General features: G+C 44.5%; 1 protein-coding gene across 3 annotated transcripts in view; it reads right to left on the reverse strand.

The window, feature by feature from the left end:
• The window catches only part of HPCAL1 (hippocalcin like 1), a 105,660-nt gene extending 83,641 nt beyond the window's left edge, over positions 1 to 22,019 (reverse strand). Inside the window, exon 1 of one of the 3 annotated variants that reach the window (XM_084623153.1) lies at positions 21,560 to 22,019. The gene's annotated coding sequence lies outside the window, so the exon portion shown is untranslated. Of the gene's footprint in view, positions 1 to 20,998; positions 21,113 to 21,559 lie in introns of those variants that run through there. The other 2 variants (XM_084623154.1, XM_084623152.1) reach the window with 2 other exon arrangements.
• Positions 22,020 to 22,454: the final 435 nt, after the last annotated feature.

Genomic DNA, 22,454 nt, shown 5'->3' on the forward strand with positions numbered 1-22,454 from the left:
CCATTTTTCAGTCAGAGGGCCAGGTGAGTTTATAAATCAAATAAAGCCCCCACTAAACTCAATAGAATGACTTCAAGTGGGAGTTAAATCAGGCCTTAAATTACCTTCCCAAAGACCCAAAGTCAGTGGTAGAGGAGGAAACCAAAACAGCTCATCTGACTCTTAGTCATGTGCTTTTGCCATAGAACTATCCTTCCTCCCCCACTTACTGTAATAGCGTAAGTTACAGAATACTGTATTTGACCACTTAATTAGCAACTTTGAATTAAAAGCTATGTCTACCTTCTGGATTAGAATACACACAATCATTTAAATATATGGGGTGCGTGTGTATTTCTTCTTCATTTTAAAAGGGTCTTCAGGAGAAGTACTGGATATTGTTTCCTAAAATCAGAAGTCCTGATTCCAATCCTAAAAAGCCTAGTTTAGCCCGACTCCCTCAGGGAACGGACGGCCAGGATCCCCTGGGGGACTAACTTGAAGGGGAAAGGAGTCCAGGAGAGCTGGCTGTATTTCAAGGAATCCCTGTAGAGGTTACAGGGACAAACCATCCCAATGAGTTGAAAGAATAGTAAATATGGCAGGCGACCAGCTTGGCTTAATGGTGAAATCCTAGCGGATCTTAAACATAAAAAAGAAGCTTACAAGAAGTGGAAGGTTGGACATATGACTAGGGAGAGTATAAAAATATTGCTCGGGCATGTAGGAATGATATCAGGAGGGCCAAATCGCACCTGGAGCTGCAGCTAGCCAGAGATGTTAAGAGTAACAAAGAAGGGTTTCTTCAGGTATGTTGGCAACAAGAAGAAAGCCAAGGAAAGTGTGGGCCCCTTACTGAATGAGGGAGGCAACCTAGTGACAGAGGATGTGGAAAAAGCTAATGTACTAAATGCTTTTTTTGCCTCTGTTTTCACTAACAAGGTCAGCTCCTAGACTGCTGCGCTGGGCATCACAAAATGGGGAAGAGATGGCCAGCCCTCTGTGGAGATAGAGGTGGTTAGGGACTATTTAGAAAAGCTGGACGTGCACAAGTCCATGGGGCCGGACGAGTTGCATCCGAGAGTGCTAAAGGAATTGGCGGCTGTGATTGCAGAGCCATTGGCCATTATCTTTGAAAACTCGTGGCGAACCGGGGAAGTCCCGGATGACTGGAAAAAGGCTAATGTAGTGCCAATCTTTAAAAAAGGGAAGAAGGAGGATCCTGGGAACTACAGGCCAGTCAGCCTCACCTCAGTCTCTGGAAAAATCATGGAGCAGGTCCTCAAAGAATCAATCCTGAAGCACTTGCATGAGAGGAAAGTGATCAGGAACAGCCGGCATGGATTCACCAAGGGAAGGTCATGCCTGACTAATCTAATCGCCTTTTATGATGAGATTACTGGTTCTGTGGATGAAGGGAAAGCAGTGGATGTATTGTTTCTTGACTTTAGCAAAGCTTTTGACACGGTCTCCCACAGTATTCTTGTCAGCAAGTTAAGGAAGTATGGGCTGGATGAATGCACTATAAGGTGGGTAGAAAGCTGGCTAGATTGTTGGGCTCAACGGGTAGTGATCAATGGCTCCATGTCTAGTTGGCAGCCAGTATCAAGTGGAGTGCCCCAAGGGTCGGTCCTGGGGCCGGTTTTGTTCAATATCTTCATAAATGATCTGGAGGATGGTGTGGATTGCACTCTCAGCAAATTTGCGGATGATACTAAACTGGGAGGAGTGGTAGATACGCTGGAGGGGAGGGATAGGATACAGAAGGACCTAGACAAATTGGAGGATTGGGCCAAAAGAAATCTGATGAGGTTCAATAAGGGTAAGTGCAGGGTCCTGCACTTAGGACGGAAGAACCTAATGCACAGCTACAGACTAGGGACCGAATGGCTAGGCAGCAGTTCTGCGGAAAAGGACCTAGGGGTGACAGTGGACGAGAAGCTGGATATGAGTCAGCAGTGTGCCCTTGTTGCCAAGAAGGCCAATGGCATTTTGGGATGTATAAGTAGGGGCATAGCGAGCAGATCGAGGGATGTGATCCTTCCCCTCTATTTGACATTGGTGAGGCCTCATCTGGAGTACTGTGTCCAGTTTTGGGCCCCACACTACAAGAAGGATGTGGATAAATTGGAGAGAGTCCAGTGAAGGGCAACAAAAACGATTAGGGGTCTGGAACACATGACTTATGAGGAGAGGCTGAGGGAGCTGGGATTGTTTAGCCTGCAGAAGAGAAGAATGAGGGGGGATTTGATAACTGCTTTCAACTACCTGAAAGGGGGTTCCAAAGAGGATGGCTCTAGACTGTTCTCAATGGTAGCAGATGACAGAACGAGGAGTAATGGTCTCAAGTTGTAGTGGGGGAGGTTTAGATTGGATATTAGGAAAAACTTTTTCATTAAGAGGGTGGTGAAACACTGGAATGCGTTACCTAGGGAGGTGGTAGAATCTCCTTCCTTAGAGGTTTTTAAGGTCAGGCTTGACAAAGCCCTGGCTGGGATGATTTAACTGGGAATTGGTCCTGCTTCGAGCAGGGGGTTGGACTAGATGACCTTCAGGGGTCCCTTCCAACCCTGAGATTCTATGAAGTTAGTCTGTATATTTAGCATGAACCATTAAATCTATTGTCAATGAAAAGGGAGGTATAACTGAATTAGCAGAACCAGCTTATGGCAGAAATTTAATTACAAGGCAGAATTAAAGGATGATAAATCAATTTTTGGAGGCTGGACAAGAAAGGGTTGTTGTTGGATTAGCTACTAGTATCAAGGCAAATGGTAGATTACAAGTTACCAATCTGATGGTTCTACAAAATCATTTTTAGTGTTATACCTATTAAGAGGCTGTTTTGACAGACCAAAGGAAAGAAGGCAGTACATTATGAATGACCCCTTGATGTAGCTCCTATCACACTTTGCTATATAGGGCTGGATGAATGCAACCACTGCATCTCAAGTCACACACATTACTCAACCTGAACATATCCAAATGATCCCTTTAAATTCTAAAATGCCTGTTAACTAGTAATTCTATCTAACACACAGAATCCAAGGTCTTCAGCATTAAAAGTCCAAGTCCCTACCACTTGAGCTGAAAGAGTAACTCCTTTAACCATAAAGAAATAGCAGGCTTTTATCCTCAGTGAGAGCCAACTATCAGAAGGAAACTGGAGCAGAAGTTGCTAGCCTACTGCTTGTAAGTTATACAGACAACCCTGACTTTGGGGAAGGAGTGTCCTGAATATGGACCTGATTTGAACTGAGTTTTCGTATGTACCACCCATAACCCTGAACACTCCATAACAGCCACATGGGGTTTTCAACACAGCCAGGGTTAAGCACAATGTATATTTGTGCTTCAATTCTGTTGTTTCTATATAGGGGGTTAAGCATCCCTTTTAAGGTACTAGGATTTGCGAGAGATTGTACTCACTCACTGCTGTTACCTGCAGCATTTTATTATGTACTCTGAAGCTGTTCCATCCATGTTTCTTCATTTCTATTCATGGCTATTATTCTTATAGAACACGCCTCTCAAAATGATGGAGCTTGAAATGTACTTAGCTCTTTTTTCCTCATTAACAGCTACTGCTTCACCCTGCACTGCTCCAATGTTTATTCATTTTCCCTTTGCTGAGAATATTCTCAAATCAATAGGAGTAGTAGGCATTAAGAAGACACTTACTCATGTCTTGAAAGTTCAGCTTTAACAGTCAAACAGCATTAGGGCAAATCAGTACGGTTATTAACGCTACCTTTACAGTCAAGTTTCTCACTAGCTCATCTTCTTTCAAAAGTGCTGTACATGCCAGCAAGCTTCCTTCAGACATTATAAAGCAGAGGCTGTGTCTATGTTCTCATCTAGCAAAGCTTGCTCACTTACAGTTCTTATTTTGATTGGGATCTGCTGGCATCCCACATGTTGCTCTTCTTGAATGCAAACAAGTACTCTAAGCCCTGAGAACGAGGTACTCCCTTCTCTATTTTTGTGGTCATGTCAGGAACACTCCAGATATCAAAGAGCTGCAACTCTCCTACCATGTGATCACCTTTTCTTTTTTAACATGGCACTTTCCTTGGCCAGTTCTACAGCTCCTCTAGCGCCTCTCTCTCCTTCCAGTACTCCACTCCTGTGCACACTGCTATCCAAGCATTTACACTATACTCACACTCGTCCCCTAGGCCAGACAACACACTGCATCTGTTCAATACATGCTAGCCAGTCACCTGCTCCTCTAGATCCCTCTGCTGGCCCAACTTCCCCTCACGACATTTCCCCCAACTCTCCTCTTTAAAAGAGTGCCCTTAAAATTGCTACATCCACAATCTATCATGGGCCTATTGGGCAATAGGGCCATGTGAGCCCATGTGAGGTGTAATTCACAAGGTCAGCATCAAGCAGCCGGTAAAGAGATTCATGCTCCCTGCAATAAATGCTGACATGCTAACCCTACATGTAAAGCTCCAGAGGAGCTGAGAAGCCACTCAGGGTTTTTCCCCCCACAAGTTCTACCAATTTAGGGGGGTGGGAGTGGGAAAGAGGGAGAAGCGATAAGTTGTGGCCAGTTTGCCCTACCCCGCTCAAGAGCTTTCACCCCAAGTCCATTTCCATTCAGAAATGTGCTCTACCCCAATGATAATGTCATAAAGAGCAGTTAATACTCCACAGCCTCCCCCACCCCCGCCATGCACGCATGCAGCGGAGTCAGTACTACATGGAGGGGTTGAGCAGCAGGAGCCATTAATCCTTCCTTCCTCCGGTCTGGACAGTAACATGCCACATTTTCTATTTATTGAGGCCCTGATTACCATAGTATCTGAGCATCTGAGTCTTCCTAGTGTATTTATCTGCTCAGCTCCCTTGGAAGGTACTATTACCCCACTTTACAGACCTGGAACTGAGGCACAGAGACACCAAGTGACTTGCCCAAGATCACACAGGAAGTCTGTGGTGAAGCAAGCAACTGAATCCTGGTCCCGTTGAGTCCCAGGCTAATAGCCTAACCACTGGGTCATGTAAGAGCTATCCGGAAGATAGACAAAGCATGAGGGAAAACACCAATTCAGTGAGTTGCAGAACACCAATGATATTAGGCATTAGCTATGGAGATGGATCCAAGACATTCCTTACAGATTTTGGTGGTTAATTTGGAAGACCACTTACACCCGCTGAATAAATGGACGGATTCCCATGCTACTTTGTTTTCTCATGCTTTAGAATAGTCTGTGTTTTCAGTCAGAACACAGATGTGTCCATCAATGGCCAATTCCTCATCTTCAGTTTTTCTCCTTCTGTCATCTGCATACAAAGCATTCCATCATTAACCTTTGCAACATGAAGTGTATTACAGGCACCCGCTGTGACGGGTGAGATCACAGAAACCCCTTTGGCCACCAAATATGCCAAGACTGCTACTTCCCCTGCTTTCCCTGACAGCTTGGGACTCCAGTACCCTGTCTTGCTGAGCCAGACATGCCAGTCTGCTCCAACACAGACCCAGGGTCTGAGCCACATGCCCCAAAGCTTCAGACTAACTGAAAGCAACTTAGGAAGTGTTCCTGTCTTTGACACTTAGATGCTCAACTTCCAATGGGGTCTAAACCTAAATAAATGCATTTTATCCTGTATAAAGCTTATACAGGATAAACTCATAAATTGTTCATCCTCTATAACACTGATAGAGAGATATGCACAGCTGTTTGCGCCCCCAGGTATTAATACATACTCTAGGTTAATAAGTAAAAAGTGATTTTATTAAATACAGAAAGTAGGATTCAAGTGGTTCCAAGTAGTTACAGACAGAAAATGAATTACCAAGCAAAATAAAATAAAACACACAAGTCTAAGTCTAGTACAGTAATAAAACTAAATACAGGTAAAAACCTCACCCTTAGAGGAGGAATTCCAGTAAGCTTTCTTTTACAGATTAGTCTCCTTCTAGTCTGGGACCAGCAATCACTCACACCCCCTGTAGTTACTGTCCTTTGTTCCTTTCAGATAGCCTCTCCACCTCCAAGGATATCTCCGTAGCCAGCTGAAGACAAAATGGAGGGGTCTCCCATGGGCTTAAATAGACTCTCTTCTGGGTGGAAACCCCCTCCTCTCTCCTATGTAAAGTCCAGCTCCAAGATGGAGTTTCGGAATCACATGGGCGAGTCACATGTCCATGCATGACTCAGTTTTTTACAGGTAGCAGCCATGGGTCACATGCTACCTTGAACATCCTCAGGTAGACTTCTTATGTGGATTGGAGCATTCCAAGATCCATTGTCCCTGAAGTACTTCTTGACTGGGTATTTAATTTGCACACTCTTTTCTCAAGAAGCTGAACAAATGCTTTACAAAGGCTACTTAAAATTCAAGCCAGTACATAGCCAATATTCATAACTCTGAATACAAAAATGACACATGCATACAACTAGGATTAACAGATTCAGTAGATCATAACCTTTACAGAGATACGTTACATGGCATATGTAGCATAAAACAAACAAACATTCTAGTTATGTCATATATACATTCATAAGCATATTTCCATAAAGTCTTATGGGGAGCATCGTCACACCCGCCACCTGCTTGCTAAGCAAAACTGATAGCATTTGAGAAGTTTAATCTGCAGCGGTGAAGCTGAACGCAGACAGGCTCATCTCCCTGCAAGTGGAAAGCTAGAGAAAGAAAGCATAATGCTAAATCACCAGCAAAAGCAATTTAAGAAAAAGAAAAAGATTTTGGCACTGTAAGGTGTCGCTCCAGTAAGCAAAACGTGAAACAAGCCAGGGGCAGCAAACTACAAACTAGAAGATCCTGAAAATATGCTACTATATGCTATTCACTGGGCGCTTACACAAGCTCTCAAAACACAGCTTCCCCTTTTAGATCCTTCTCTACGTAAGGAAGTTGGGATCTTACTCCTCTGCCTTTTTTTTTTTTTAAATTGACAATGCCTAATGATTTAATGTGTTGTTGCACTTTTATATATTACTGCATGGGCAGAAGCCTCTTCCTTCATCCATTCCACAGACAGATACAGGATCGTACTAGTCAGACAGTATCTATTAGGTCATCTAATATACCACCTGCTCTTAAACTGGAATTTTAAAGAACTATTCCAAGATACATTGACATGGTACATTGTACCCGTGTGTGTTTTATGTCTGTTTTGTTTAGGATACAGAAATATTTTTTATAGTTTATGTACATCTGACAAGCCTGAATCTAAATCGTGGATGACAACACTCAAGATGAATAGTTACTGTTCATCTCCAAACAGCCAGATTCACAGCATTATCAAAAGTCTGTTTATTTATTGGACATTTTTTCCTCAAGGGCTTAACAGACACACTATAAAAACTGTCAGAAGTCTGTCTAGTGCAATGGAGCCTTGACTGACACTACCTTAATGCACTACCACAATACAAACAAAACAAAAATCAATTATCCTTGCCAAATTCACAAGAAAATAAAAATATGCAAGACTTCTACAGAAGGGCCTAATCTGGGCCAGATTCATTTTGGTGCATGCAGATGCAACTATTGACTTTAATGGAGTTTTGGCCCTCTTACAGCAAGGCTGAATTGCACTTTTATGTTATATTAGGTACTTGACTACTTCTTCCTAAATGGATGCTTTTTATAAATTGGTCAATAATTTCTCACTGAGGACAAATGCACTACAATGTCCCATTTTGCAGAAGCTTGCTGTCTAGGCATCTTCGGTGACCAATTTAGTTCCTATTGTATATATGAAACTTCCAGCCCATTTTACACAAGCAAGGACCTTGTAAACATCCAGCATGATCTTGGGTTCTATAGAAAACAACAACAGATCACGTTAAGCTGCAGTACAAATTTAAGTAATTTAAACTATGGGTAAGACGACTTCCTCAGTACAACATCAGTAAAGAAGTGCTAAGCCAATATTCGTAGATAAGGCCAGGAGGGACCATTGTGACCATCTAGTGAGTCTGACCTGTATAACACACACCACAGGACTTTCCTTAATTTATTCCTGATTGAACTAGAGCACATCTTTTAGATAAACTTGCAATTGTGATTTTAAAATAATTGCCTGTGATGGAGAAACCACACAACCCTCAGTAAGTTGTTCCGATTGTTAATTACCCTGTTAAAAATTTGCTGAGCTAACTTTACTTATCTACTGCCAAAAAATGGTAATTTTAGGTTATGTGATTAATCCCAACATTTAAGCAATAAGATCACATACTGTATGAGACCCACAAGACCCTGTTTACAAGAGAAAGAAAGAAGCATGGAAAGTCTAATTCTCCACTATGACCAAGCATATTAAATCTAATTTTGCAGGCCTTCAAGTGTCATCATGAGATAATAGTCATATGAAATTAATTTTTTTCCTTCCTGAACTGAAGAGGCGATTGACAAATGCCACATATTGTTTGGCCTGACTGGGCACAAACTATTGGGTTAGAGTAAAAAGAGAGAGAGGCGGTATGGGATGGAACAGTGCCAGTTATATTTACTGCATTTCCTCTTTTAATGCTAAACTCTTTCCAATAAGATTAACACAATTATATCATTACACGTTCATTGTTCAGGAAGTTTATCCTTCTCTTCCTCTTTTCAGCCTCTTTCTGTTGCGCTTCCCTGCTGCACAGGATGCTAGCAATTAAAGCTATACACTATGTGTTTGGACGCACTATAAAGGCTTTTTCTGAGAGGGCAGGGGTTGCATTAACTGCAGTACAATTCATCAAATACATCCACAGGAAAAAACAAGTCCTTTGTTAGACTGGAGTTAAGGTTGTAAATATGCATCAATAAACAAACATAATAGAACACACAATAGTTTGAAGAGCTTGAACTTTTGACATATTACAAAAAAAGTGTAATATATGGGATTGCAGAGTTAAGTACATCAAAAAACCTTAACTTTGCCCTCATGCCCATGCTGCCCTATATATGGAGGGGCCATAAAAACAGCCCAGTGGATTTCCCAGCCATGGAATTTGCCACATAATTAGTCACTTGACACAGAATCGCATCTTAAAATAATAATAAAGAATTAGGATTCTAACGTTTATGGTTGCAGAGAAGATCTTGAAAATGGACAAGTACTTGATGTACTTGTGTCTGCCTGCTCTTAAACTGGAATTTTAAAGAAAAGTTTGCAATTGACTCTGCAATTTCATAACCATGGAAAATAAAGTTTTCCCCCCCAAGATGCCATGAATCTCAGCTTCTTAACTGTGGAATTTTGCTATTTCACAACAGCTCTCCCCTCTTGGGACCTGCCTGCAGCTGCCTCTTGCTTCCTGCACACCCCACAAGAAGTAATTCATTGGAGTACCATGCACACTCTTTGCATTGTTCCATGGAATCAGGCAGCAGGGATTTGGGGAACCACAGCTGGAGTCCAGTTTGCAGCCAGGGAACAGGGAGGAGCCAGATGTGCAAACTGGCAAGCTGAGCTGCCTGGAGAACAGCACTACTGGCCTGGGGAGCTAGGGAGATGAGACACTGAAGCTAGCTACAAGCTCCCAGTTCCTCAGCATAAATGGGGGTGAGGTGGAGAAAGAGGTTTGACTTGGGTGACTAGATAACAAAGCCTACAAACCAAGCTACCTAGGGAACAGCAAAAAATGGTTATATATTGCATGCATAGGTTTAAAAAAAAAAAGTTAAAAATAAAGAGACATGAATTTTACATCATTGAGCATTTTCGGTGGGAAGCCACTCCTTTGTTTGTGCGGAGGCTTGGGAGGAATGGGAATGTGGGATATTTTGTGAAGAACAAACATTGTGGAATTTAGGAGCTCATGCCACAGAATGCTGTTCCATGATCCTGCAGAGCACGCACACGGGGTCCTGTTTACATGCACATTTAAGATTAAAGCAACTTCCCTCTCAATCTCTGTCTCTGAGATCACAGCATAAGAGGTTGATAAAGGGCATCGGTGACTGATTTGGGGAGTCAAGACAGTCTGAACAGATGTTGGGGGCAAGAGGGTCCAACAGCCTGGGATGAGGAAAGAATATGAGTCTGAGGGAAGAAAGAGGATGTTGGGATTAGGCTGCTGCTCAGCCACCAGCCCTCTGACGAGCAGAAGTGGCATCGGCTGTACTTGCTCCTCTTCTGGCAGTTGCAACAGCTGTCCCTTCCCATCACCCCACTCCTCCCTGTGCAAGCTTCCTTCTCTGACTTATGGTCTGTGGGCAAGGCAAGGAACTAAGGGAGAGGAAACACCACTGGACCAGCTGGGGAAGGAGCAAGGATGCCTTCATCACTCTTATCTAGTAGAGCGCCAAGTGTGTGAAGTAGACTAATCTGACCCCTCTACAGAATTCCCACCCTTCTATTTAGGACCCTTAACCTGTTGCCTCTCATATAAAGGTTGCCATCTGTCCAGGCTTTACTTGGAGGGTCTGGTTTTTGGCTTTTATGTCCGGGAGCCATTTAGGGGTGCCAGATGCCCAGTTTTCAACTAGAAAGTCCAGTCAAAAAGGGGACCTGGCTACCCTAAATGGCACCAAAACCAAAAGTCCAGTTACCACAGGGCTGGGCCAGGCACCGGGTCACGAACCCACATCAGTCCCTGCTCAGCAGGGGATGCCTCCTACCTTCAAGCAGGTTCCTTGAGATGATCAAGCAAGCGACGGGGTGGAACCTTGGGGGATCCGGTTACCAGCAATTAGAAAGGTGGCAACCCTACTCTCATACTGCAACACCACCTCCCCTGAAGCTCAAACACAGAGCCTGCTGTCTTGAACCTTAAGGGTACGTCTACACCAGAGCCAGGTGTAAATTCCAGCTCGAGGAGACGCATCTGTGCTAGTCCAATGAGAGCTAAAAACAGAAGCACAGCCATGGCAGCACCGGCAGTGGGCAGGGCTAGTTGTCTTGAGTTAGATCCCAGCTGAGACCCCAGGTACATACTTTGAGCAGCTAGCCCCTCCTACCACTCATGCTGTCACAGCTATGCTTCTACTTTTAGCACGCTAGCTCGATCAGAGAAAGCACAGAGCTGGAATTTACACCTGCTGCTTGGTGTAGGCTTACTCTTAGATGCAGCAGTCATGGGGACAAAGAGTGGAAGGGGATAGAAGGAGGCTGCCTTAATCCTAGAAATTCTGTATCATGACATCCTATATGTTGCTGAAAGCATTGTTTTTCTTGTACCATGGTCAACACAGCCTCTTGTCGTCTTTAACCTGGACGCACCGGTGCTTGCTGTCAACTATTTATCATTTAATATGTATATTATAACACCCAGAGGCCCCAATCAATATAGGGTTGGGGGCATTTTGCAGGGTATAGTACTAGCATACAAGAAAGCATGGACCTTATAAGCTATGATGCCCTATCCTGCCAACACTTAAGCACATGCTTAATTTTAAGAACAAGAGTATTCCCACTATTTCAATTGGATTATCAAGTGTTTGCAAGATCAGGGTTTAAGTGGACAAACGGAATAGAGAAACCCATGAGTGAAATGCACAGCTATATGCCTTGTAATATTTTAAAAACCACCCTGGCTCACATTTTTGGGGCACTCACCTGGCTGGCTCCTAGTAGCTACCGCAATATTGATATTAAATAATCTGGGGCTTTCATACATGCACAGTAATATCTAGGAAGGAAGAAGAATTTTAAGTTTGCTCAGGAAATGCTATTCCTTTTATAGCCCTTATATGTATGGCAGGTAAGGACTTCCGTTATTAATAGCCTCTCCCCATCACAAGGCAGGAAGCTAGAACTGCAACTAGCTAATCTTAGAAGACCCAACAACAGACCAGGCACCAAGCAACTAAATACAAGCAAAAAACAAAAATGGAAACAACGCTAAATCTCAGCTAAATCACCCAAACACAGAACAAAATAAATGGACCCCATAACAGGCTTAGAAGCTCCCCAGACTCAGGCTCTGGCATGCTACTATGGGTGAGCAAATTCCCATGCTAAGAAATCCTCAACTGAAGGTGTTATGCTGCTAGCCAGAGTGTTCAATCCTATGAATGAAAGTGATCTCAGTGATCTATAACCAGTCAGGATGAGAGATGGTCTCTCTGAGGATCAGCACCTAGATCATTCAGACTTCTAAAGATAATCACTAGCACCATGAACTGTCCCCAGCTGTGCATCAGTGCAAAGGTCTGACTGAGTAGTGGGCACTTGTGTGATGAGCTCACAGCAGCCGGTCTCACTCAAAGTGAGAAAGTGCCTTCGGACCAACACAGGACCCACCTGGATGTTAAAAGGATAAACCTAAGCAATACATGCCATACTCGCCCAGCCTGGAGGGAACACAGGCACAGATGAAAGTCAAAGTCGACCAGTGAGGAACAGTTGCAGCCACTGCTGCTGGAGGGCAGGAAGAGCATGGATGCAATAAAACTCCCAGGAGACAAACCACTTTGACAAAAGGTGGATGTATATCCTCCATGACTGGTGTAGGTGCTCCTTCAGCCTGCTCTTTTAGAGCATTCCCTTGACCAACAAGCATCATTTCTACCTTGCCAGGCCTGAGTCCCAGTCAATCTGCTTCCATGCAAACCCCCTCTCGCGGCTGCTCAGGGAGAAAGAGAAACTTGGGAATCAGTTTTCAGTGACAAAGGCAGAGCTTTGCAATGAAGTTCACTCTGTGAATAGCAATGAGTTGATTCTGCAATCTGATCTATGAAGGCAGACCCTTACTCCTAATGAATAGTCCCACTGACGTCAACTGGGCTCCGCAGGAGCACAGGGGTTCTTCTGCCCGTACAGATCAGACTGCAGAATCAGGGCCTCATTTAAGGAGAATATGCAGCATTGGGAAAGTAAAGTAAAGATTATATCCTAATGGAAAGGAGTCTAAATTACATACTTTTCTTTAATATGCTAAGAACAGTTTGCTCTCATTTAGTGTATAGTCTGAGAGGAAAAACGTCCCTTAGTAATTAAGACTAATCTCTAAAAAAAGGCTGAAATTTACAACACTGTAACATAAACCAACATTCTCCAGAAGAAGCACTATTTTCTCTCACTCACAATGCATGTTTCAAAGATCAGATCTGAGTGCAGAAAACAAAGATCTGTGAATTAGAAATCTTCTTGCGTCATAGTAAAGTCAACAGGTAGCTCTAAAGACTTGCTCCTATTCTCTTTCGGGCCCATCAACTCCGAATGAAACAGGATTAGACCCTAAGGCCTGGGCTACACTGGGGGGGGGGGAGGGGGGGTTCACATAGCTGAAGTCGAAGTATCTTAGTTCGAGTTACCTGGCCGTCCTCATGGCAGCGTGACAACTGGTGGCGGCTCCTGCCGAGGTGGAGTACAGGCGTCGATCCCCAATAGATCGATCACTACCAGCCGAGCCGGTGGGTAGTGAAGATGTACCCTAAGTCAGCAAAGTTTTACACAGATTTGAAAAACACCAACCAGCCTAGGACTTGCCTTATCGAGAAGCTGTTTGACGCTGTGGTTAACAGGATTCTTCATGCTTGTGTTTCGAAGGGAGGTGGGGGAAAAGAGGTGAAACTCCTATAGTCTATTTAGTTTTTCATCCTAGGGAGAAAAAAAACAAAACACATCCCTAATCTCCTGCAAAAACAACAAAAATCCACCTACCAAGCACTTCAGTGGAAATCAATTTCCTAAAGGCAATCCAGACACTTTAAATTTAAAAAAAAAACAAAAAACACACCTTAGGCATAATACTCCTCTCAACTGCATAAGTGTACCTCAGGCCTTAGAATCATAGAATATCAGGGTTGGAAGGGACCTCAGGAGGCCATCTAGTCCAACCACCTGCTCAAAGCAGGACAATCTCCAACTAAAGCACCCCAGCCAGGACTTTGTCAAACCTGACCTTAAAAACTTCTAAGGAAGGAGTTTCTACCACCTCCCTAGGTAACCCATTCCAGTATTTCACCACCCTCCTAGTGAAAAAGTTTTTCCTAATATCCAATCGAAACTTCCCCCACTGCAACTTGAGACCATTACTCCTTGCTCTGCCATCTGCTACCACTGAGAACAGTCTAGAGTCATCCTTTTTGGAACCCCCTTTCAGGTAGTTGAATGCAGTTATCAAATCCCCCCTCATTCTTCTCTTCTGCAGACTAAACAATCCCAGTTCCCTCAGCCTCTCCTCATAAGTCATGTGCTCCAGCCCCCTAATCATTTTTGTTGCCCTTCGCTGGACTCTCTCCAATTTTTCCACATCCTTCTTGTAATGTGGGGCCCAAAACTGGACACAGTACGCCAGATGAGGCCTCACCAATGTCGAATAGAGAGGAACAATCACGTCCCTCGATCTGCTGGCAATGGCCCTACTTATACAGCCCAAAATGCCATTGGCCTTCTTGTCAACAGCGTGCCCTTGTTGCCTCATATCCAGCTTCTCGTCCGCTGTAACCCCTAGGTCCTTTTCTGCAGAACTGCTGCCTAGCCATTCAGTCCCTAGTCTGTAGCCTTGTCTACACTAAAGGGGAAAGTTGATTTAAGCTACATAATTTGAGTTATGAGAATAGCATAACTCAAATGGATGTAGCTTAGATCTACTTACTGCAGGGTCCACACTACGCTGTGTCAACGGGAGATGCTCTCCCGTCGACTCCCCTTCCTCTTCTCAATCTGGTGGATTATCGGAGTCATCAGCGGTCGATTTAGCGGGTCTTCACTAGGCCCATTAAACTGACTCCCTGTGGATCGATTGCTGCAGTGTCGATCCCAGCTGTAGTGTAGACAACCCCTTAATTGACTTCAGTGGAGTTACTCGCAATTTACATCTATGTAAGTCAAAGGAGAATTAGGCCTGGTCTACACTTAAAAGTTAGGTCAATATAGTTACACTGCTCAGGGGTGTAAGTGCCATAGCTATGCCCAGCTAATCCTGGGTCTAGACGCAAACAGATCAATGGAAGAATAGATATGCCACTATAATCCCTGCAGTGTGGATATCAGATCTCTTGGTGTCTGCAGAGAGATTTTAAGGTCCCATCAATGAAAAGCTGAATCATTTACTCATACTTACTGTGCTTTACTGCCAGTGGCACCAATAAAAGCATCCCACAAGGATGGGTAGGAAACATCAGCATCCTTAGCACTGGCATGTGTTAAAATGTTCACTTAAAAGGTTCTGACTGTATTACAGAGATTAATCACAAGGCAGCAATTTAGAAAATATCTGCATTTGAAACACTCATTTTATGTTACGTTGTTATGGTTATCCTGGGGGGGGGGGGGGAAGAGGAAGGAGAGAGAAAAACTGGGTTCAATCCGAGTACTTTCTGTGCCATCTATTGCACAAAGATCATTAGTTTCTAAGAAAGCCCTTAGGGACATACAATAAGTGCAATAAATCCCAACCCAAAAGAGAAAAAAAAACCACCAACCAATTGGTGTCTAATCACCAATTGCATTCTACTATCTATTAAACCTATTTCCATGCTTATCTCATTTCTCCTCCCCCTTCCTCTCCACCTTCTAGAATTCACACCAAAGTTCACTGCTGCTAAGGAATCCTCTCTCAGTGAAAAGACAAGTTTTTGCAATATAATCTAATACACATTACAGATATTGCTATTTCCCTTAATTAAAATATTAATAAATCACAATTGGACCCTTTTCTAAATTCTACAATAGTTTAATAATTAAGTAAGTGCTAGTGGTTATAAACCCACACATAAAAACCTACCAAACACTCAAGTTTCATAAGTCATGCTCTAACCTTTTAAAAACAGATCATTTTGCCACACCATCAGATGACTTTTGTTCTAAGAAATGCAATGCAGTAAGTTTTGGGAAAGATTATTTACTGCTGAACACCCAATCAAAACAGGAGAAAGCAAGTGACGCCCTCCGAGCCAGGATCAGACAATCGGCAGTACAACTACAAGCTTTCCTCCCCATACACAATGGGCACAGAGCCAAGAGTAGAGGAATTCCATTCACAATACACTTTATAGAACTGAAAAAAATCTTGAAACTACAGAGCAACAAAGGCGTCCATTCTGTACCGATGTGCTCGTCTGCTCAGTGTTGAGGCGAATTAAAAACACGGAAAGGAAGGCTCATAATACACCCACACAGACTTGGCTTTGTGCCCCCAGAAGGCATTCTTTTTTCTCCCTGCCACCCACACCACTGCCAGTTCTATAATGACTTAGCACAAGACACTTGTCAACTTCCAGCCAACAACAAGATACATTTCCTTAACTCAAGCCTGACCTACACCATCAATCTCTGTCAAGAGTAATGTTTGTGTTTTCAATAAATTACAACAGCCTACAACTTAATCACTAGAACTAAACACACAAAGACATTCACAATAAAGTGTTCCTTGCTTTCTTTTCGGGTAGTAGATTGCATACACCCACATGCTTGTGCCTGGGAAAGTAAAACAAACACCTTTACAAGATGATCAGTACACTAGTTAATTTGTTACAACAGAAACATGGTCCAAAACAACAAAAATCAGTCTGACTTCTCAACCAACTTCATGACCTTTAGCCCTTAAAAATGGCAAATTTGTCAGGTCATCTCACACTGTCAAGCTCACTTCATACTTCTAATATTCAACCTCCCTCAAAGTCTCCATATAAATGCACCATCTAAATGTTTTCTAACAACATTACGGGATACTTAAAAGGGACACCATCAATTTTAAAGTCTTCTTTCTGAAGATGTCCATATTACTATCACTGAAATATTAGAGAAAACTATTTTTTCCTGGTTTGTTTACTGCATGCCCATTCAGTTACGTGACTACACCAGGGCAGTCAGTCAATTTGCTCTGCTGTCTGTACGAATATGCTGCAACAGGGGCAAGAAAACCCCCTTTTTAAAAAATGCTTTTGTAAAACCTGCAGAGGGCCTTAAAGGCAAGTGTAGTAGCTCAGGCTACATTAAGGGCATGGCTACACTTGCAGATGTAGAGCGCTGTGAGTGAAACCAGCCTTCGCAGAGCGCAGTAGGGAAAGCACTGCAGTCTGTCCACATTGACAGCTGACAGCGCACTGGCGTGACCACATTTGCAGCAGCACTGGGAGCGCTGCATTATGGGCACCTATCCCAGCATGCAAGTGACTGCAACGTTCTTTTCAAATTGGGGTGGGGTGGAGTGTGACAGGGAGAGTGTTGTGTGTATGGGGGGGAAGAGTGGGTTTTTGGAGTGCTAAGACTGTGTCAGCATGCTGTCTTGTAAGTTCAGACCCCTCTCCCCCTACCTCTCTCTCACTCACTCAAAGCAAACAGTAAATGTTTGCTTTTTCTAGGAGCTGATCAACAGCCCGCTTCCCCAACATGGAGCTTTGAAAGGGCATTTCCGCATTCCTGCAGCCAATTTCACAGCAATGACAAGAGTGGCCACTTGACTTAAGCGGATTATGGGACATTTCTGGAGGCTGATCAGAGTGCAGTAAAGCAACACCTCGTTCACCCTGGCGCTCCAGGAGGAGCGCAGCAAACGTTATTCCACTCACTGAGGTGGAGTACCAGCAGCGCTGTAGCCATAGAGTCAGACCGCTTCTACATGACTTGCCAGTGTGGGCAGGTAGTGAGCTGGTGTGCCCGGGGCTCCTTTATTGCGCTGTAACTCACAAGTGTACCCAAGCCCTTACTTCATGTTTCTGTGTTGACTAGTTTTCAAGTAGACTGCCTCTCTCAGGAAGTTTGATCATCCAAAAATGTGTCTGATTCAGAGCGAAGCACACTTTGTCTAATGTGAACTAGTAGTAAGAATTAATTGAACTACTTGGTTCCTGCTTGATCATGAACGGATCAGACACAAAAAGGACAAGGAAGAGCTGTGTATATTGGGGGGGATGGGGGGAGAGAGAGAGTAGCATTTGTGGTTTCTTCCATGTTTGTAATTCAGATGCTTTAAAAAAAAAAAAAACAAACACATAGGTCTTACTAGTCACCTTATGAGTTATAAATAACACTTTAATAGCAATGGCATACCTCAGCCAGTGCACTCCAAGGGAATTACAGCACATTTCAGATTGTTAAAATCAATTCAGCCTCAAACTTGTACCTTATAGCATCACTGAAGTACTCAAGCACAAAGGAATGCACTTTTATTGTATATTTGAACCAACAAAATCTCCTGGTTAAAAAGTAATGGAATACTGAACTCCCAGAGACACACAAGATTTCCAGAAGAATCATTTCAGCATTTATTCTTTCAGCTGTAAATTCAGGAGGCAGGCAGATACTTGACTTCAATATTTTGTTTACGAATATACAGATACTTTGCTATTATACTGTGAAGCAGAAGACGACAACAGGCAGAAGACATATTGGCTGGGAGACAATGTGTTGGTTTATAGTGCTATCACACAACCACAAGCTTGTGAAAGCTTTTGTTCAGCAATAGACTGGCAAAGTGAAGATAAAATACGCTTATACATTTGTTCAACTTCAGAATGGCAGCACGTTATTGTAGCAATTGGAATTTCAGATATTTAAAACATTTTACGCTCATTAAGGTTAAAACTAACAGCTCTGCAAACTGAAATCCTACAGTGACAGAACCTATTGCATAGACACCCAATGCAGCATGTTACTTCATTAATACAGTCAACATGACTGGAGATAAGTTAAAATTACCTCTTGCCAACAGAAATTAACATGAGTTAAGCTCTGTTTCTTCTCTATGCAGCCCAACTTCAGTATATATTTTCTGATATAGACTACCGTCAAGAGAAACTGATCCTAAATCAAAACATTTTGTTTAATACTAGAAACCGAGGGCTGAATACAGATTTAAAAACATTGGCTACTCTTGCAATCAGTGGAAGACAGACTGTTTTAGTTGCTGAATCTGACCTAAAGTCAGGTTTTAAGAAATGATCAACAGATACTTAGAAAGGCAACATCCCCAACATCAGCACATTCTGCACGCATGCACACATACATTGACGCATTAGAAATACAGCCTCTCATCACTATAACATTAAGAAAAATCTACAACCCAGAAAGCTAAGCAGGATAACAATCTGCTTGAATTACTAGCATTTCTGCCCCACTCAAATCCAAACAATGGATGCATTGTCAGTTTTTTAGAACGTTACCATTTCTAGCCAGTGGCCCATGTGTCCCCCTGCAAAAACAAACAAAAAAAACAAAACAAAACTGTCATACCCCAACTTTAACATAATTTGGACCACAAAGTAATCTGTATTATTAATTCAGAACAATGGTACCCTGCAGTCTACCACAAGGAAAGAGCTGCTTGGATGATCAGAAGTTTCCACATGTTGCACTAGATTAGAGCAGGAGTCCTCAAACTTCATTGCACTGCAACCCCTTTCTAACAAAAAAAAGTTTACTATATGACCTGAGGAGGGGGGACCAAAGTTTGAGTCCACCCAAGCCCCACCAGCTTGGGGGGGGGGGGGGAGAAGAACCCAGGGCGCAGGAGCCAAAGTCAAAGTCCAAGGCCTTCATACCCAGGTGGGGGGCCTACAACCTGAGCCGGGCTACCCAGGCTGAAGCCCTCCGGCTTTGACTTTGGCCTCAGGTGGTGAGGCTTGGGCTTTCGCCCCAAGGTGATGAGGTTTGGGCTTTGCCTTCAGCCCCAGGCCCCAGCAAGTCTAACGCCACCTCTGGTAACCCCATTAGAAAGGGCTTACGACCCACTTCGGGATCCTGACCCAAAGTTTGAGAACTCCTGAATTAGAGGATATCTAACATTCAGTTGTTCACATGCACCAAGGAGCCTATTGTAAGAAAGAGAACATTCAGAAGTCACAGCAATGTGCTTGTGGTTCTACTCAGCATCAGATGGTCAAAGCTGTTCCCAAAGGAGAGTGGGCAGGGCATTTCAAAGTCATAGCAGATTAATTGTTCCCACAGCTTTACGTGCCAATGACAGCAGGAAGCACCAAAGCAGTGTTGGCATGAGTATGCAAGACAGTTTTATCATAACAGTTTACTGAAACTCTCCATGGTCTTGCTGGAGCTGCATTTTAGCGATAGGAGGTTTTGAGGCAGAATTACAAGGAATGGCTCAGAGCCACTGGAAAATACCCTTAATATTAAGAGGAGGAAAACGAGTGTGCACATTCTCAGTCTCCATCCCCTTCTCTCCCTATTATAAGAAATATAGTCATAGAGTTTCTTTTTGCAGCTAGGTACATTATACTTATGATCTCATGACAAAGTTTACTTGTAAACATTCCTGGATGTGATAAAGTCCCCATTTTTTAAAAAAAACCCAAACATCTAGTAGTGACTAAACAGCACAATGAGCATATACAGTATTTGAAGACAAAAAGGTTCCATTTCAGACAACACTGCATTACATAACTTTCACTCAGGAAAGGGTTATTTGTACGGAAATTCATTGGTAAAAATGTAAGTGTGCCATTTTACATATAATTTCTTGTAAATCTCAACATTTCATAATAACCTCAAATACTCACTCTCTTTCTACAGATCATTAAGCAAATGACAACTCTAATGCTAATTTAAAATCGACAAAACCCTTTTCAGCAAAGAACCCACTAAAGTGTAAATAGGTAACTGTTCAGATCTAGGGTCTCTCTCACCAGCCAGCCTGGCTTTTGTTTTTCTGAGCGATCTCTTGAAGACACCAGTAAAGAACACAAAGATTTTCTGGAAGGACATTCTCTAGAGTATGGCGAGTAGGAAGTTCCGTTTTTAAATAGTTTGTTTAATCACAGTGTAATGCTTATGCATTTATAAGTCTGACTGGTAAAAGATTAACCACCATTACTGTGAACCCTGGGGTCTCTGCTTAACTTTAATCATCATATTTTTCTGCTAAATTAGACAATCCACATGCACACCCACATACCCAGACACATACACACAAATATATATATATATATATATACACACATACACACACGCGCGCATACCTGTAGTCAGGCAGAGAAAAAAGCAGCACATCTCATTTCACACCCCCACAATCAGAGTAGTGGGTTAACTGTGAAATCCAAGGAATTAAATAGTAAATCTGCACCATACAAACACGGCTGGAGAGGAGGAGAAGACTGTCGTAGTTAATAAGGAAAGAATGATACATTTTGTTGAACTCACCACGAATCATGATCTACTAGACTTAACAAAATACCACAACGTTGTTAGGAAGCTACTGGAAAGGCGGGTCTCCCTAACTGCTAAGGTCACAGACCAAACGAGAAGGAGAGACTAAAAACTCTGCTGCCTGGAACCCTGGAGGAAATGAGAAAGGTCTGGGACGATCTCTAAAGACCCATCGTCCCCACCCACCCCACCTTGTATCGGCTTCCCCGGTGGGGGAACACGATCAGAAGATGCACGCACGCACCCCACTGACAGCTGGCACCGACTGCATCGAGCTGCGGGTTTTAAACCCGAACTTATTTGAAAATCGCCGGCCGTATGAAAGGGGAGCTCAATCGCTGCAGAACCCTGCCTGCCTGCCGCCTGGTTACATTTCCCCTATTCCCAAGGCTAGGAGAGGAGCCGATTACCTCACCCCCCCACCCGCCGGGGGAAGGGTAACGTGGGGGGGAGAGGGTGGCTCACAGGGGGAGAAGAGAAAACAACGCATCAAAGCGAAGGGGGGTCCCCCCAGCAGCGCGCCGAGGGGGCACAGGCGCCGCTCACCGCCCTTACCGGGTCCTGGGGCTGGGCTGGGCTCGCCGCGCTCCGGCTGCCGGGGTGGGACGCTCCCAGGCCGGACCCGCGCGAAGTGAAGCGCTCGCTGCGGCTCGGCGGCGGCCGCGGTCCCGGGAGCGGCGGCTCCGCTTCGGGCTGCGAAGAGAGAAAGGCGACGGGCAGCGGGGCGAGCGAGGAGCGAAAGAGGAAACGAGCCGCCGGCTCCGGGCAGCGGGACGGGCGGGGCGGGAGGGAGGCAGGCAGCGGCAGCCGCCCTGGGACCCGCGGGGAGACCGAACTTGGCAGCGGAGGGAGGCTGGGCTGGGCTGGGCTGGGCTGGCCGGAGCGGCGCTCTCCGCGCGGTCACTGACACTGCCGCATGCGGCGCCCCGCGCTGCCGCGGCGCAAGCTCCGCGCTGGTCTCTGCCCCCGAGCCCCCAGCCAAGGCGCGACGGCCTATTGGCTCCGGGAGCGGACCAACTGCGGGCCGGGGGGAGGGCGCCGGGCGCCGTCGGGCCCGCCCCTCTGTGCAAGGGAGCCGCGGGGGGCGCTGGCGGCCCGGGGTGTGGGCGGCGCCTCCTACAGCAGGAGCCGGTGGGTCTCTCCCTGCCGGCTGCTGTGCCTGGCAGGGCAGGAAGTAGCGAGAACTCCTGGAAAGTGGCGCGCGCGCGCGGCGGGGTGGCGCGCGCCCAGCTGCCCCCGGCCGCCACGCGCCCAGCCCTCTTCACACGCCCTTACCCCCAGCCCTTTTTTCCTAGGCGTTCTGGGCTACCGGGGAGGGGGGGGGCCGAAACAAAGCCACGTGACCTATGCAGTCACTCAAAGAGAACCGGAGTACTTGTGGCACCTTAGAGACTAACCAATTTATTTGAGCATAAGCTTTCCTGAGCTACAGCTCACTTCATGGGACGCA

Source organism: Lepidochelys olivacea, assembly GCF_965140295.1.
Source record: "Lepidochelys olivacea isolate rLepOli2 genome assembly, chromosome: 3".
Taxonomy (NCBI): domain Eukaryota; kingdom Metazoa; phylum Chordata; order Testudines; family Cheloniidae; genus Lepidochelys; species Lepidochelys olivacea.